Genomic DNA, 18,298 nt, shown 5'->3' with positions numbered 1-18,298 from the left:
TCCACAGACCTTTATTTTTTTCTGAAAGTATAATAAATGCACCTGGGAGGCGACAAAGAATAACCGATTTGAAAAAGGTACAGAGGGGAAAAAAAATAGATCCCTGCAGGAGAAACAGTGCATTGGCTGGTTTCTCATGCGACCCTTGAGGGCTATCGCCTGTCCTAGAAAGGCCCTCCCCCAGCAGGGTTGGCTCCTTTGCTTGGTCATTTCCTCCTATTTTTATGCTTATTCATCCTGTGGCCTGCGTTCTCCTTGACGTGCCTATTTCCCACCTTCCCCCCCCCCCCCCCCAGCCCTCCTGCGAAGAGAGATAACATTCTGTGGACTTAATTCTCATCTGATAAGTTTTATTTTTAACCAACCCCTACATCCTTTCTTCTTCGCTTCTTATTTTCAGGAGCCCCCACGCTTCTTGGCCTTCCCTGGTGTTCTCAGAAGGTGTGAGCCGAACGTCTGGTTACAATATACGGCACCGGGGGTTTTCCGTCCTGGAGCAGCTGCTCAGGGTGCTGGGGACCTGGCTCAGCCTGCAAGGGGAGGGAAATTGTCTCCTCTGCACATGTTCCTGTTTTTAACTGGGCCATCCACTCTTACCTTCTGCTTCCTCTCTGGGCTGTCTGTACGTTTCCCTTTGTCAGTACATTTATGTTATCTTGATGAAGGAAACACGCTTTAAACAACAACCAAAAAAAGTCAGCTGTGACTTGCCGTGATTAGCGTGGACCGTCTTCCGTCCGCAGTGGCCTTGCAGCCACTTATGGGTCCCACAGTGTAACGAAGCCCTGACTTGACATGATGGTCCTTGGATTGAGATGAATGAAAGCAGGCAGGGTCCACCCGGTTGAAAGGAAAGGTTTTCGTCCTGGTTTGTTGGTCACACGGCCTCTGATGGAGGCTTTCCCAAGCAAGTATGCTAGGAGTAAACTGATCTCAGCTATGAAGCATATACACAGACTTTATTTTTCTTTTTAGCTTTTGGCCCGCCACTCCCCACCCCTCCCCAAATAGGACTAAATATGGTTATGGCTGAAAGTCTTCCACATAACAACACGAGGGTGAAGAGGAAGTTTTTAACCTGGAGAGGGGAATGGACTTTGCAGTTACTGTGGCTGCATTCCCCAGAGAGGGTTGTGCATGGGAATGCCGCTCAAGACTTGAACTTCATGGCCTCCAACTGCATTTTGTTCTCAATGGACCAGTTGTCTCTCAAGTGTCGCGTAGCTCTGTCATGCATCACATATAGAGTCACTGCATTTCCTGTAACGCCATAGAAGCACTGGAAATGAAAGCTAGAATAAAAAAGATCTGTGATACGACTTTATAATTTCACAGGATGGAAGACGATTACCAAAGGATTTAAGAATACTGCTAATAAAATGTAAGCACTTTATCATGGCGTGCCAAGCGGGGTCCGGGAGGAAATAGATGACCCACACAAGTTAGGATAATTGGAGAAGAGTTGAATGGAGGGACTTTTTACCAAGGTGGAGAGCGTGTTAGGGAAACCAGAAGAGTTTCCCTTGCTATAACAGCAAGTGGGATCACCCCAGGCATGAAGGGTGTGGGGAGGCGGGGAAAGAAAGTGGTGACCAGAACCAGAGGCAGGGTAGAGAGGCTCCCTGACAGGGGCTGGGATCTTCACTGGAGGAACCCAGCTGGCTCGTGAGACTCTGCAAGAAGGGAGCCAGGGGAATAAGCCCCCCAATCCTGCTTTTTCCTCTTCAGACCTGCTGGAGCACACCCTTGGCTAAGCACATCTGGAAGTCAGCAGTCAACAAAGCCTACTGACAGAGGCACGGGTCAGGCTCCTGTGGCCCAGGCAGGGACATAGGGGTGGAGAGTGTGGAGGGGCAAAAAGAAGTAAACACAAACGGCCTCCAGAGTTCTGCACGATCCAGCCCCTGCCTACCCCTCTCTCTTATGGCCTATGTCTTACTACTCTTTGTTTTCTGTGTTTCTGCAACACTAACATTCTCCTGTTCTTCAAATAAGTCAGGTCTGTTCCCGCCTCAGGGCCTTTGCACTTGTTTCCTCTGCTTAGAGCATTCTTGCCCTACAGCTTTGCCTGGATACTGATGATCTCAGCTGCTTAAAGAGGATTTCTCACCCTCCTGTCTCACCCTCAAGTCATATTCTATCTCACTAGCCATTTCTATTTTTACATTTAAGAGAATAATGGAACAGGTTTTTGTTTTTTTTTTTTAATGTCAATATTTGCATTGTGACACTTGTTTGTAACTGTTTAAACTCAAAATGAAAAATTTAGATATTAGCTTAAAAATCTGCACGGGGTACCTATGTTTTACAAATTCCATCTGAGTCTGTGTAAAAGTGGGCAGGACTGGTAGTGCCCAAGGGCTCAACGGGAGTTGTGTGAAGGAGTGGTCCTCTGCCTGTATACAGAGGCAGCATGCCTGTGCTTTTTACCATGGCCGCCAATGCTGTGTGTCTTTCTCCACAGGGACCTATAAAATCTCCCCCAAGAGCTTCAGAGAGATTTTCCCCCTGCTCTGATGGCCACGCCCTGACTCATTCTAACTCGTGTGGATACAGACCAACCAAGGATTGGTTCCACCTAAGGATTTGGAACGTGTGCCAGACCAGGGTGACTTTCCCTTTCAGAAGGGCCCACCCCACCCCTTTCAGGCACCATGGGAATCGCAGGGAGGCCGGAGGCACCAAGTCTGGGTGGGAAACATGTGAAGATAACTTATGGTAAGCTCTTGCAGCGTCATCTCAGGGAAGAAGGGGTGTGAAGGCATTTCTGATGGCTTTCTTCCAACTGCCACGACCATCCTGACTGAAGCTAGAGGCCGGGGCACATGCGCTGGTATCTGACAGGGCAGACCATTCTGATGAGTGGGGCCTCTGCCGTACAACTGTTGGGTGTTTTCATGATCACTCCTACTTTTGGGGACAGATACATCAGTTCAGGTTTGGAGGCCAGGATTTTGCTCTATATTCTGCTGTTAACTGGTGGACAATTGTTCACCTTCTAGGTAGCAGTCTCATTGGTGTTGAAATTCAAGAGCAAGTGTCATGGACATCCAAGAACAGGCTAAGAGGAGTGGAAGTCTCATTGGACTAGCTCTGGAAGCCTAGAAAGTAGCCAGGGACTAAGGAAACTCTCAAGGCAGCCACACCCCTCACCGTCTCTCTCCTGCTCCTCCTTCTCTTGGCTGGAGAGTCTCTTCTGGACCATGATACCCTGGCTATGTGCCATTCCAGCTGCTTTCGGTTTTCCAATTCTGAAGAAAAAAACACGAGTTGCAAAGTTCATCTTTTGGGGCCAGACCAGAAGTCTAGACTGACCACCCTATGGTCAGGCATTTGCCAGTGCTGTGGATGGAGGGCATGGGGTAGAATCACATAGTTCCCTACAAGGCTGTTTCTTCAGAAAGGGGATGTGGGCAGTGCAGGCCCTTCCAAATCGCACAGGGTCACACTCACTCTTTTCGTCTTTTTAAAAAGCAGAAGCAAAGTGATTGCTGTTACTTGTCCCTTAAGAGGTGAAAGCTAGATTTTACTAAAAATCTACTTAAATGATGGTACACTGCCTGTTTGTCTCTTCACATGAGCACTGATTTGTGAATCAGATTCACTGCTTGACATCTGAGGTCTGAGAGCATGAGACACAGGAAATAGGTTTTGGTTAGTGGAGAGCAGAGCAGAGGGAGGCCAGGCTCCAGGAACGTGGAGGAAGGAGGGTAGGGGGGTGGAGGGTGGTGCCCTGCTGGTACAGAGCTGAAGATACTTTTCCTCATTTCACACCATTTCCCAAGGTGGGCTCTACCTCATCCCTCACCTGACTCAGTGGTAAAATGTGATACGTGGATGAATAATGCCTGACCCTGACTGAGCACTTAGAGCTACACAAATTAGATCATGTTTCTAAAACCCACAGTGGAACCTGGTCTTGGGGGTGACCTATATGCATGAAAGTTATTTATTATGAAGTTTCATGTGCAAGGAGAACAGCTACATCATGATCATTTCTTTCCCTATTAGGTTATGGCCAGCTGCTTTTTTTAAAAAAAAAAAAAAAAGGACTCTATTAGACTCTGTATTAATGTAGGTTTTAGTTAATATTTTCCCCAAATCTGAGCCACGTGTTCCCATTAGGGTGCCATGAAGGGAGAGCTCATCATAAAACATATATCTTGAGGCTGGGGCAGCCACGCCCACCATCTCGAAGGAGAGGCATTAGTGGTGGTTAATCACCTGTAAGGGTGCCTTCGTTCCTTTGCAGCTGCTGCTCCTTTTCCTAACAGCCACGCTCATGCTTGGAGGCATTCTTAAAGGTCAGCTGTTCCTCCCTCAGCAGCTTAAAATTTCCACCACTCATGGTCAGTTGTGTTTCCCCCCCTCCCCGCCGCAAAACTACTATGGCCGCCCTTGAGCCAGACTACCTGTCCACCGCGCGCAGGGTAAAAAGTGTGGTAGGACAACTGCCGAAGGTCTGGACCCATGAGCTAGTGCTGCTGTAATGTTTTCGAGCTTGGAAAAAGTGCAGCAGCTCTGACATAAGGGAAGAAAACTCTACCCACAAAGGTAGGACCCTTGGTTTCAACATTCTTGGGTGAACGATGCTGGGTTTTGGGTGATGCACAGCACAAACAGGCAGGGAGAGCTGGAAGCAGGTAAGCACAGCTCGAGGCGTTGTGCGTCTGTGAGATGGAGGCGATTCTCTTAGAGGCTGAGACAGCACTGGAGGTTTGGGGCCCGATGTTGTGTTTATCATTAATACTTCACAGCTGCCTGGCAGATAGTCGGGAGGCCACATGGTAGATTGGAAACAATGTGGACTTTGGAGTCAGGCATGATTTTGAATTCCAGATTAGCTGTTTGTAACCGTGCAACCTCTGTGAGGTATCTAACCTCTATGTGCTTCAGCTTTCTCCTCTGGAACCTTGTCTCCATTCCCTCTGATGATTATAGCATAACTCACTTACGAAGTGTTCCCTGTCCCTGTGAATCCGGGCTTGGCTAGCTTAGAGGTTTTAGTGCCCAAAGGACAAATGCTTTCTCCAGGAGGCACAGTGATATGTCTATTGAGTGTGGATATTGACAGAGCCACCTGGACACTCATAGCTGCAGGAGTCACTACCAGGCAAATGGACAAAAATGAAAAACAACACAACCCACGTGTAAGACCGGAGTGATTGATGAAACTATCAAGGGAACGTTTCCTTGCCCAAGGAGGATGTAGAGAAATATGGATGGCAGATGTCTAGGGCTTCCCTTGGGTTCCGTCCTGTCCTGGGACTACTGTGTCCATAATCAAGGTTAGCAAAGTGCTCAAGTGGCACTCCCTAGGCAGTATTACCCAGGGCTAACCCCATTGGGAATAAGGGTTTAGGGTACTGAGCCAGGTAAAGAGCCCCAGACAGCTAATGGGCTGGGTGAAGGAAAAGGGGGTGCAATAGCGAGTGAATACGTTAGTTACCAATTTACTGCCTCTCAGCTCCAAATGGGCCCTTCACTGCCTTGATAGCGGAGCCACACTGTAAACCTTTCTCCTTTGCCGTCCGGCGCAATGCCAGCCTTTGCCAGTAGAGGGTGCTGGAGGGACATGGCAGGAAGCAGGGGCACCTTCCCGTTTGAAGTGAACTCCCGTTTGGTTGTCAGTGGAATGTGTAGGACACAGAGTGGCGCTTACCCTCCAGCAAGTTGTGTTGCCAGTGCCCAGCCTGACTGATTTGCTTGCGGGCACCCAGCAGGAGGCCTCACAGTGGACCCGCCTCAGCTCACCCACTTTGGACCAGGTCCGGCCCTAGGCATCTAGAGTGCTTCTTGACTATCTAGTAGGCTGGAGACTTGTCCTCTAGGAGATCTGAATCCCACTATGGGGAAGGGGCTGCCCTTCCAAGTTTGTTCCTTCGTTGGCTGCTCTCCCTCTGCCCTGTTCTCTATTAGTATATATTCTTGTAGATATTTCCTCGTATTAATCTTCCCTGATCAAATTCCTATGTAGTTTCTGTCTCTTGCCTGGACCCTGAGTGATAGAATTGGCACTGGAAGTGGTCCCAGAAGATAAATACCACACACACACACACACACACACACACACACATACACACAAATGGCATTTGGGGATTTGTCTAGGCTTAAGTGCAGTGCTCCGCTCCTTGCTAATGGAAAATGGGATGCTGGTAATATCTGGCATGCCATGGAATCCCAATTAATCAAGCTATCACTTGTGGTTAATTGTGATGCAATGTCACTGGATGCAAATGCCTTGAGATCTCAAGCAAGTGCTGGACTTGACTGTTAGAGCAGTAATGAGGACTAAAGAACAGAACTGTGGAGTAGATTGCCCTGAATATACTAGAATACTTACAGAGAGGAAAGGACAAGTTCAGGCTCGTTAGCTCTCAGCTCAAATCACGATGTGACTATAGGAAGTCAGAGACCTTCTATTAGAGCCCTGCAAGAGTGATTACTTCTTGTAGTCACGGGGCTGATACTGCTAAAAATCAGGTACAAAATTTAATTGTGTGGACTGTAGAGTTGTGAGTGCTAAATTCACAGTGTGGCAAATTTCTTTCATTAAAGTTTAGGGCATTAATAGGAAAGAATGGGATCCCAAAACTTGGAATAGAAATGTGTCGTTAGACTGAGAAAACTAACGATCTTGAAGCCCAAGTCACCCCAAGCTTCCCTCGTCAGTGGAAGTATCTTGTCTGCCAAAATCTGAAGAGAGGTCCCTTCCTTTGCTTGAAACCTACGTGCTCACCTCAACCAGGGCAGATGTCTTGAAATGGGATGTCATTCTCCTCAAGACCCACCACAGCCATCCTTGTTACCATTGGCTGTATCACTAGGGTCAATTCTTAGCATGCTCTAGGGATGGAGATACACTGAGACCTGAGAAAAAGTAACCTAGACACTACACAAATAGTAAGATTTTGCTAATCAGGAGAAACTTGGAGAAATTGCATAAGAATGGATTCTAAGGGTGTTAGACCTACTGTGGTTATAAATTTTCCTTTTTTATATTTTTATGAGGCTTTTTTGCATTCTGTATTTTGAAATTCTGGGGATAATGCACATCTGTGTGTGACTATTATGATCTTTGTGGATTATAATGTTTTAAAAATAAAAATACACCTCTTTGTCTTCTGTTAGTGATGTCTGCCTCAAACTGTATTGTCTGACATTATTATTGTGCTCCTCTTGGTATTTTTCTGGTATGTACTTTTTGGATCTCCTTATTTTCAACTATGTGGTGCCATTTTATTTTAGGGGTATCTCTTGTAAATAGCTCCTAGCTTTGTTTCTCCTCCTACAAGCCATCTGTTGGAGTCACAGACATGTTTGGATTGACATACCATATTTTACCATGCTTCTTATTTTCTTGATTTGTTACTTTTCCTGTCTTTGATTAACTTCTTATTTGTTTGCTTTTGTTCCTGTTCCTGGTTTTTTTTTCTGTTTTTTTTTTTTACTCAGGTCATTTAGGAACAATACACTGTATTTTTCTAGTAGTTAATCTTACATTTTTGATATGCATCTAAATATTTTTCTATCTTCCAGACTTAATCAGAATCTATAGCTTCCTTTTGTACAAAATAACCATGTCTCCATGCTTTTAGTTCCTTCTCAATTTCATCCACTTCTCCTATTAAGATAATCTCGGGGGCACCTGGGTGGCTCAGTTCGTTAAGCGTTCGACTTTGGCCCATGTCATGATCTCACCAATCATGAGTTTGAGCCCCGTATTAGGTTCTGTGCTGACAGCTCAGAGCCTGAGGCTTGCTTCAGATTCTGTCTCCCTCTCTCTCTGCCCCTCCCCCCATCAAAAAAAATATATATATATGTGTGTGTGTGTGTATGTATATATGTATATACATATATACATACATATATACATATATATATATATATAAAATTATATATATATATAAAGACAATAGTGCTAGGGTTATTTTTTTTCTGTAAAGAAGAAGTTTTAGAGCTTTTTTATTTTGGTTTTTAATTGCTTTGATTACCCTTGCTTTCTATATTCGAGGTCTTTCTGGATTTATTTTTTTCTTTAGTGAGAGAATATCTCCTAGTATTACAGAAGGTGTTTATGGATGCTAAACTTTAGATTCTTGTGTATGTGGGTATTTCCACTCATTTGAGTTCTGCTTTGGCTGCTTGGTCCATCAACAACTGAGATTTAGGTTAAGACCTCTCATTAAGAATGTAGATTTTTCTATTTCTCCTTGTACTGTGTTGCTGTGGCTTTATATATTGAAGCCATTTTATTAGACATACAGTTTTGGAATTTTTAAATATATTTGTGAATTGAACTTTTTGAAAAATCATTGAGATTAATTTTTCTGGTAATGCGTTTTGCTTACAATTTATCTTGTCTGGTGTTTATAGAGCCACCAGAACTACCTTTTTAAAAAATCTTCATTTTCAGGGGTGCCTGTGTGCTCGGTCGGTTGAGCGTCTGACTTCAGCTCAGGTCATGGTCTCGCAGTCCGTGAGTTCGAGCCCCATGTAGGGCTCCGGGCTGACAGCTCAGAGCCTGAAGCCTGCTTTGGATTCTGTGTCTCCCTCTCTCTCTGCCCCCTCCACCACTCAAGCTCTGTATCTCTCTCTCAAAAAAAATAAATAAACATTAAAAATAATCTTCATGTTGAATATGGCTCTCTTATATACTGCATATAGTTGGATATTTTCCTTGTGTACATCTAATATAATCATATGTGCTTTAAATGTATATTTCAGTTAACTTTTCCCCAACTTTTGATTTTGACAAATTTCAAATCTACAGAAAATTTGCAAGGAAAACTACCAATTAGATTCACCAATCATTGGTACTCTGCTAAATTCTGTGTATGAATTTGTGTGTATGCAAATGAATTTGTGTGTATGAATTTGTATGTATGCAAATTCATAAATACATACACTTAAGTATTTTTTGAACTTGATGAGAGCTGAGCCTTATTTCTGAAGAACCATGGACCTTCTCCTACCACAATATAATGATCCACTTTGGAATTTTAACATTGATACAACATTATCATCTAATAGTTCATATTTAGATATCCTCAATTGTCCCAACGAGGTCTTTTAAAAATTTTCCTCCACTCAGGATCCAACGAAGAGTCTTGAACTCCATTTAGTTTTCACTATATAGAAGAGAGACCCAGACTTTTTTTGTTTTGTTTTGTTTTTCCATCTCAGTGTCTGTGTGTCTGTCTGTTGTCAATCTCTTTTTTCAAGAATTCAGTGTGGTGGTTTTGCAGGATATTGCTCTATTTGTATTTGTCTGACTCCTTCCCTCTCTAGGTCTGGGTAAATAGTTCTGGCAGGAATACTACACAGATGATGCTGTGTTCTCATCAGTGAGTGTGTTAGGGGCGAATAGTATAGTTTATCCCGTTATAATATGTTTGATCCCTTGGTTAAGGTAGGTGTCTTTCGGGTTTCTCTACATTGTGGTCCCCAGCAATCTCTTACCCCATATTTCATCTTCCGTTGGTGATTTTTACTGTTGCAAAACAATGGTTTTCAATTTCTATCTTTCCTTCTCCACCTGGTTGTTGGCATTCTAAGGAAAAGCTTTCCCTTTCTCTCTTCTCTTGCCCCATCCCTTTTAAAATAAAGTTTTAGGAGGTGCCTGGGTGGCTCAGTTGGTAAAGCACCCGATTCTTGATTTTAGCTGAGGTCATGAGCTGGAGCCCCATGTGGGGATCCACCCTGGGTGAGTCTGCTTGAGATTCTCTCCCTCTTCCCCTGCCCCACCCCCATGTGCATATGCATCCTGTCTCTCTGTCCTCCCCCCCCAAAAAAAGGGTTCAGGATCAGAGTGGATTTGTGGATGAGTTGTTGATTCAGTATTGTGATCAATTCCTGTCATTACTCATTTTGAAGTTAAATTACCCATGGTCTGGCCATCTTGAGCTCTTTCAAGCTCCCAGTATCAGGGGGGCCCATTCTGTGACATTACCCACCAGGTGTGAGAGCACTTCTTTACTCTCTGGTCAAGATCTTCAGAGCTTCTCTTTTAACTTACCCTGTCTCAGCCCTGAAATCCTTCTTTTCTCCAAGATGTCATAATGTTCAACCGAGGTCTGGATGCTAGAGGCACTTTGGGTACAGAGATGAGGTTGATTCCAGCTGCTTTTGTGGAAAGCTAAGAAATCTCAAGTTATACTAATGCAGTTTCTTTTTTTTTAAATGTTTCATTTATTTATTAGAGAGAGAGAGAGAGAGAGAGAGAGAGAGAGAGAGAGAGAGAGAATGAAGTTGGGAGGGGCACAGAGAAAGGGAGAGAAGGAATCCCAAACAGGCTCCATGCTGTCAACATGGAGCCCGATGGGGGATCCATCTCATAAACCTTGAGATCCTGACCTGAGCCGAAATCAAGAGTTGGACGTTTAACTTACTAAGCCACCCAGGTGACCCTATACTAATGAGGTTTCTAATTCTATCCTAATACTACAGGATTTTTTTTTTCTTCTGTCCACCTTTGATACTTGTACCTGTCTTCTCCCACAATGAGAACCTGGGTTCCCAACAATATATTTGTTCAGTCCTGTGATTCATTCAGAATATTTCATAATGGCTTCATCAACAACAAACTAAGTCACTTAAAAAATTTCTTTGCAGCTTTCTTTTTGTCCTTAGACTAAACTGTATTCCATTGAGGGTGTATTGTCAGAGTACTGTGCTCAGAAATTGTTTGGATTAGTATTTTTCCTTCTGTGTAATTAGGTGTATAATTATGAATATGGCCAATGTGATAGATGGTTGGGTTCTTTTGTTTCTATTTGCATTCAACTTTCATGTTTTCCCCATTCATGTTTAAATTTATTTTTTGAATGCATAAAATATTAACATGGTTCAAAAGTCAAAACTATATGAAAAGGTATACTTACAAGTCTCGTTCCTTTCTCTATCCCTTCTACTTTGTAGATACCAACCCCCTGTACCCCCATAGGACACTGATTTTATTTCTCATTTATGCTTTGTTTTTCAAAAATAAGCATGCTCATTTCTATTCTTTCTTCCACAAAAGGTGATAGGTAATTTTTTTGCCTATTGCTTTTTTTCATGTATAAGGTGATGATATATATATGTGTGTGTGTGTATACACGTATATGTATATATGTATATATGCATATGTGTATATATACATATATATATATAATTTTTTTAATGTTTATTTTTGAGGGACAGAGAGAGACGTGGCACAAGTGGGGGAGGGGCAGAGAGAGAGGGAGACACAGAATCCAAAGCAGGCTTCAGGCTCTGAGCTGGCAGCACAGAGCCTGACGTGGGGCTTGAATTCACAAGCTGTGAGATCATGACCTAAGCCAAAGTTGGATGCTCAGCCGACTGAGCCACTCAGGCACCCCGATTTTCAGGATATATATTTTTAAGCTGATAGAGATTTTCCTCATTCTTCTGTATGTTTCAATTAAATAAAGTGTGATCACTTTTTCATCTGGCTTAAATCTAACTTTACTTTGTGCTTTGTTCTCCTGTGTTGTGGAACTGTTTCCTGCGTCTGTTAATTTTTTTAAAATTCCATTTTTCCTCTACTAGTTTAGGCATTATACACTTTTTCTATTCCTTTTACATCTTATCCTAAAAATCACAACCTATCAAGTTGTGGTATCAACATAACAAGTCTAAAGTTAATTGGTAACTGTACCCTCCTTTCAGAAAAGTAATGACCTTTCTATAGTTAGAACCCACGAGACCTAGTTTATGTGTTCAAGGTTTTTTTTACATGACTTCACAAATCCTTTTCACTTCTCTGATCATCAATTTTGGATCATATTTGCTGCTACCCAATGGGCATTTGTTAGATTTTCCTTTGGGTGATAAGCTTTTTGTTTTCTGAAAATGTCTTTATTTCACCTTGGTTCTAGAAATATTTTCACTCTGAATTTTAGGTTGATCATGATCTTCAACATACTAAAAGATTATTCTGTTTTCTGTCTTGTTGCTGTAAGTCCAACACTCTTTTTAAGAAAATCTGTTGTTTTTTCTCAGATTTGATATCAGAGTATCCTCCTTGTCTCTGGTATTTAGAAGGTTATGCTGTATCTAGGTATGGACTGATTTTTATTTATCACAATTAGAATTCACCGAGCTTCTTGAGTCTGGATTGGTGAAGGAAAATTCTCAGCCATATCTCTTCGAATGTGGTCTCTGTGCTACTCTTTTCTTTGGGGACCCTGAATACCCTTGACTTTAACATCTGTACCTTTTACTTCTTCCTGGTTTTCCTGTTTGTCTCCCTGGGCTACAATCTGGATAACTTGTTTTGATTTTTAACCCTATTCATGATCTTCTGTTGACTCATCCACTGAATTCTTCACTTTGGTTATCACATTTTTTTTTAAATTTTTTTTTTTTTTTAACGTTTATTTATTTTTGAGACAGAGAGAGACAGAGCATGAACGGGGGGAGGGTCAGAGAGAGGGAGACACAGAATCTGAAACAGGCTCCAGGCTCTGAGCTGTCAGCACAGAGCCCAACGCGGGGCTTGAACTCACTGACTGAGAGATCATGACCTGAGCCGAAGTCGGCCACTTAACCGACTGAGCCACCCAGGCGCCCCTCACATTTTTTAAATCCAGAAGTTCTACTTGATTCTCTTTCTCATTTGCAAGATCACTGGATAAAAATTTCCTGTTCCCTGCAGATGCATAGCTTACATGTTTCGTTAAACATAATCAGAATTCTTATAGTCAGGCCAAATCTTGTGTGGGTTTGTGTCTCAGGGTGTGTGTGTGTGTGTGTGTGTGTGTGTGTGTACGCGTGCATGTGCACACATGCATGCATACATGACTGATTCTGCTTTTCTCCCTGAAGATAACTTGTTTTTAGCCTACATCCTCATCATCAATTCCAGACTATTGTACTCGGAACTATCTCTAGGAACCGGTGGAGAACTAGACCAAAGCTACAGTCTTCCAGAGAGCATTTGAGTTGGCTTCTGCTTGGCACCTGAGGGTGATTGCAGTCCAGGACCACTCTAATCCTACTTCAAGCCTTGAGTTCTGGGTCTATCTCAGTTATAAGATCTCACAGAAGGCCTGGATTCCTCTGGTTCTTCCTTCTGTTTGGGTCCTAGCTTATTGAGGTGACAGTCTCCCATTAGACATTCCATTTTGTGTGAGTCTTAGCTTTGACATATGGCCCTTTTGTGACCCAAATTCTTTAGCAATGCAAGTTCAAGTCTAATGAGAGCAAAGCTTTCCTCAGGACAAAAGTGGCTTCTGTGTTCATTTATCTCTGGAGTTCCCTTTGTTCTGGTTATTTCTAACTGTGTTGTTAGCACCTCTTTCTTTTAAGAAACATGTGTGGGGTTTTTTGTTTTGTTTTGTTTTTTTGTTTGTTTTTAACATTTTGCCAAGAGATTTTAGGTTTGTGTTTGTTTGTTTTGTTATCAAGAGGGCTTGTCCAAATACCCTAGCCTGTTATTACAGAGGCTCTGAAGTCTTACGGTTTCCTTTGACAATTTATTTGTCTACTCTGACTTTTGAAGGGTGGATGTTCTTGAATTTTTGGTCTTCTGGTAGCACTTTATTTTCCAGTGTTGCATGTGTCTAGAACATATATAAAGTGAGAGAATGAAGCTATTCTGTGCCAGGTACCTTACTGAGTGCTTTATAATTAGTTCTTACAACAACTTCAGGAGATGGGGTGGTGGTGGTAGCTATTGTTTTTCCCACTTTATATAAGAGGAAAATTAGGTTCAGTAACTTTACCAAGGTCCTCAAACTAGCAGGTGGCCAAGCCATAGCCTCAAGCCAAGATCTGATGCCACAGCCTGGGCTCCTAACCACTTCATCCCGAAAGGTCCCCATTTATAGCAATTTAGTAAGTTACTGTAATCAAAATCATTACAATTGTCATCACAGAACTCAATTTTGACTTTGTATACACAGAAACAATTCTGACTCCATATGTATAGATCCTGTAATGTTGATGGCATTGTTAGTCAAAGTCACGATTCTTCTCAATCCTTAGCTTGAGTCTATGTAATGTTCGCAGGTCTGTGGGTCTCACCTCAACACAGTAACTCAGACCAGGTCAATCTTCAGGGCAACACCATTTCTACTTTGGTTTTGGTTCTTTCTTTCCCTATGCATTTAGTGCAGAAGGAGGAAATAGGCTCCTTTGCTAAGAGTGCCATCATACTGGAATCTTGTGTTATGCAATCTGTTTTTTAAAAAATAAAAAGCTATTGAGGCCATGAATTTTCCTCTTTGACTTGGGCCGTTCCTGTGGGGTTTTATGAAATTTTACAGTCTAGTGGTTAGAGATGTGGGCCTTAGAACTAGGATGTCTGGGTTCAAATTCTGAGTCTGCCACTAAATACCTCTGTGACCTGGGGCAAGCTATTTGAGCTCTGTGTGTTTGTTTCCTCACCTGAAACATGGAGATAAAGGCATCTACCTCATAGAGTGATGAGGATTAAGTATAAAGTAGTGTTAAGAAAAAGTGACACACAAGTAACAATTAAATGCTAATAGTTAATAGTTTCATGATTTCTGAACAGTCTGTAACTTTAGGGCTTATTTTTTTGTTCTTAACCAAGAATTTTGTTAAAATTTTCTCGTGGTTGATAAGTGCATATTTTGTTTTCGCTTATTTCCAGTTTTATTGCATATTAGGCATCTTAAAAGGCTTTCAGTAATCTACTATCCAAACAAATTTTGTTCCAGAAGTATTTGAGAATGTCTGTTTTCAGAATACAAAGTTAGTAGTATACATACATGTCTCTATTAAATCCTCTTTGTTCATGTTAAGTTTTTAAACTTTTTAGTCTACTAGATCTGAAAATCAAATTCCCCACAAAATCTCTAGATACATGTAGTTTGGGTTTCGGTCTGTCTCTGTTTCTCTCTCTTTTATTTCTTTTTTAAAATTTTTATGTATTTATTTTTAATGCTTATTTGTTTTTGAGAGAGAGAGACAGAGCATGCGCAGGGGAGGGGCAGAGAGAGAGGGAGACGCAGAATCTGAAACAGCTCCAGGCTCTGCACTGTCAGCACAGAGCTCGATGTGGGGCTCGAACCCACAAACTGTGATATCATGACCTGAGCCGAAGTTGGCGCTTAACCAACTGAGCCACCCACCCAGACACCCCGTCTGTGTCTCTTTTAAATACTGCTCTGTAGTTAGTGGATTTTTCTCCCCTCTGCTCAGGGAAATATTTTCCTATTCAGGTATCCCTTTTCTTCCCTTTCCTTACTGTTCTCTCAGAATACCTGAAAGTCAAATTCGGGCTTAAGATTTGAAAGCTGTTTTTAGGAGCCAGAGGAGCCCATGATGGACTGAGCAAGCACTCACTGGCTTGTCGTTAGCAGAAACAGGCATTACCACGTTGAGATACTGAAGTGAGAAGGTGGTGGAAACGGATGCTATTTAAGCTTCTCGCCCTTGCTTATTTTTAAACCATACTATATCTTTGGCTTGAAATAATACAGCAATCTTTCTCTTCCTCTTGGAGCCTGAGGAGGAAGCCCAAAGAACCAATGGAAAAAAAGATTCTACATGAGGAGACAAGAAGAGGTAAGAACATTTTCCCAAACCTTATTGGTCAAGGGCAGCCCGCTGTCTCATGGGGTGCCTCTGCGCAGGTTGTGTTCCTGAAGCTCAGGAGAGAGAGGCGCCTGCTTATTCTCGGGCTTCTGTAAGAATTTCCCTCTCCACACTCTAACCTATGAAAGTAGCTAGGCAGCAAGGAGATAAAAGTGCTGAGGATGTGACTGTTTTCTTGCAACTCTTTGTCTCTTTCTACCTACACAGAGCAAAGCAGCTCTCCTGTGGGGATTTAGCTTCAAAAGCGAAGCATTCTTGTCTGCTTCTCGGCCTCCATTATTAGCAGTAATGGAAGGGCCCTGTTTTCTAAGGCTACAAAATCAAGGAAGCACAACCTCTGCATTTAACTACCCGTGCCGAACCTCCTGCCTTGAATGCCTTCCCCTTGAATCGAAGGACTTTCAAGGTTGCTCAGTGCAGGGTTTGGTATTGAACCAGGAAAAGGAGTTGATTTTACTGGCAGACTTTCTCTTTCACAGCTCTGAACTTTTATTCCTACGTGGGCATTGTTTTTTGTTTTGTTTTGTTTTGGTTTGGGTTTTTTTTTTTTTTTTGCACAAGGATGACCTCCTTGGTCCACTGTCAGCTGGATTTGTGTTTTGTTTTTGAACTGCTGATCCAATCGTGGCGATGGGTTTGTCTTTTTACCTCGGAACTAGAGTATATCTGAAAAACAATTATAGTATAGGAGGAAAAATCTTGACTCGCCTGTCTTTTTACCTGCCAAAATCTTAGCTATTCAAGACAAAATTAAATACTACTCCATTTTTATCCTTGGTCTTAATTTCCCATTACACTATGCTATGAATTTCAAGGAACTCCTCACAAACTGCGTTTGTAGCTCCTAATGAGCATGTTTGATTTCATTTGGTTCTGTATACGCCTTTGGGGAAGGGAAGTACCTGGCCGAATTAGCTTTCAGAAAGCAGTTGCGTAATAGCAGTTGCATAACTGAGTCATTCTCATTCTGGTTCCATCTCTGATTGCCAGCTATGGTTCTGCCACCAATTCTAATGTGTTTGTGTTTTCTTAACACACCACCGAGCTATTCTGACACCAGTTGGGTGTCTTAGAATTGCACTCAATTCTGACACTACCGGAGATAGTGTCAGATCACACAGTTTGAGGGCTCAGTCCTACAAGACTGTCCCCACTAAGCCCCAACTTCAGTCACCAATTAATCCATGTTGTCACTTGGGCTTCTGAACAGTTGAGTTAGGAGTTGCAACAATCGCTTCCTTGGGTTTGATTGATTGGCTGGAACAGCTCCTAGAATTCAGAGAATCATTTTACTTATTAAATCGCCAGTTTATTATAAAAGGGTATAACTCAGGAACAGCCTGATGGGAGAGATGTACAGGGCAAATCCTCTCCAAATCCTCTCCTTTTGGGTTCTCATGGAGGCTTCATTACTCAGGCATAGTTGATTAAATCTTCTGCCATTGGTCAATCTTCAGCCTCTCCCCTTCTAGGAGATGGAGGGGGTGGTGATGCAGTGGGAGTGAAAATTCTAACTCTTAACTGCTTGTTGACTCCACTGGCGACCAGCCCCCTTCCATAGGTGCTTTCCCTGAGTTGCTTCATTAATGTAACACAAGCTACCTTTATTGCTCTCATCACAGGAAATTCCAAGGGGTTTGGGAGCTCAGTGCCAGGAACAGGAAGAAGGGCGAACACACACATTTCTTACTATAGATCACAGGGTTACAATGATCAGATCTAAAGTATTGTTGCTGTTTAGTAAAGTGGTGTCCCCCCCTGAGCCAAGCAGCCATTGAGCAAAATAGTGTATTTCCATTAGCTTCCCTCGTAGGGCTTGTGTGTGCATGTAGCAAACTGCGTTTTGTTTTGTTTTGTTTTAAACATGATTGGGGGTACCTTTCCCTGGTGTCAGAGGGCTTGGGAGGAGGTACTGCCAATATTGGCCTCTGCCACTCTTCCTTTTCTCTTTGCCGTGGCTGCCCTTCTCTTGATGGACTAGTGGCATGTTGAGTTGTAAGTACCTACTGACTGTGTGTAATCCCTTCCTACAGGCCCAAGAGCCATTCTATTTCTTTGACCACCTGTCTCAGCCATTTTTAATTTCTACTTTAACTCTCTCAAAGGTCTTAGCTGCTAGTGTACTACAGCCCCGATTAATAACATAATCATATCACATTAATAGATGGTCCTTTCACTTACAGTCATTTCTACTATCATATATAGAATGAAAGTTTTTCTTCTCTTTAGGCAGTGGCTTGGAAACTTTGTCCAGGTTACTCACTTGTACTGTAGCTGTGAGTCACACACACAGAGTAGGGACACCAAGGCTTTTCTTTCCAGAAATCAGCTTTATTTGTGCCGGCATGGGCTCAGGGGGCTAAGACCGAAAAGGCTGAGCCCCAAGCACCGTGTGGGGTGGGGCGGGGGGTGGTTGCCTTTTGTACAATTTTTGCTCCTTTGTCTCCCACATATGGTAACATCCAGTCTGAATGGGTAGTCTATGTTACAGAGTCATGAGGAAGGTCACATGCACACACATACAAGTTGCCTTCCCTTGTGAGGTTTTCACCTATTCTTTAGGGAAGGGCTCCACCACAGTATCGTCTACTTTGTGTGTGAACAATATGCCTTATACCATCATACACACAACACACCATTGATTATACAGAAAAAGTATGTTTCCCGAAGAAATGTACCATCTAATTGATGAGGCAATGTATATCCATATGAAATAATCAATGATACA

At 42.6% G+C, this 18,298-nt stretch overlaps 1 long non-coding RNA gene across 1 annotated transcript in view; it reads left to right on the top strand.

The window, feature by feature from the left end:
- Positions 1 to 3,994: 3,994 nt before the first annotated feature.
- The window catches only part of LOC109254305 (uncharacterized), a 212,729-nt gene continuing 198,425 nt past the window's right edge, over positions 3,995 to 18,298 (top strand). The window contains exon 1 of the long non-coding RNA XR_008417170.1: positions 3,995 to 4,554. This is a non-coding gene — a long non-coding RNA (uncharacterized LOC109254305). The remainder of the gene's footprint in view (positions 4,555 to 18,298) is intronic.

This window comes from Panthera pardus, unplaced genomic scaffold (genome assembly GCF_024362965.1).
Source record: "Panthera pardus isolate Hobbes unplaced genomic scaffold, ASM2436296v1 HiC_scaffold_24, whole genome shotgun sequence".
NCBI lineage: Eukaryota > Metazoa > Chordata > Mammalia > Carnivora > Felidae > Panthera > Panthera pardus.
Note: the sequence above shows the minus strand (reverse complement) of the source record. Positions and strands in the feature narration are given on the sequence as shown.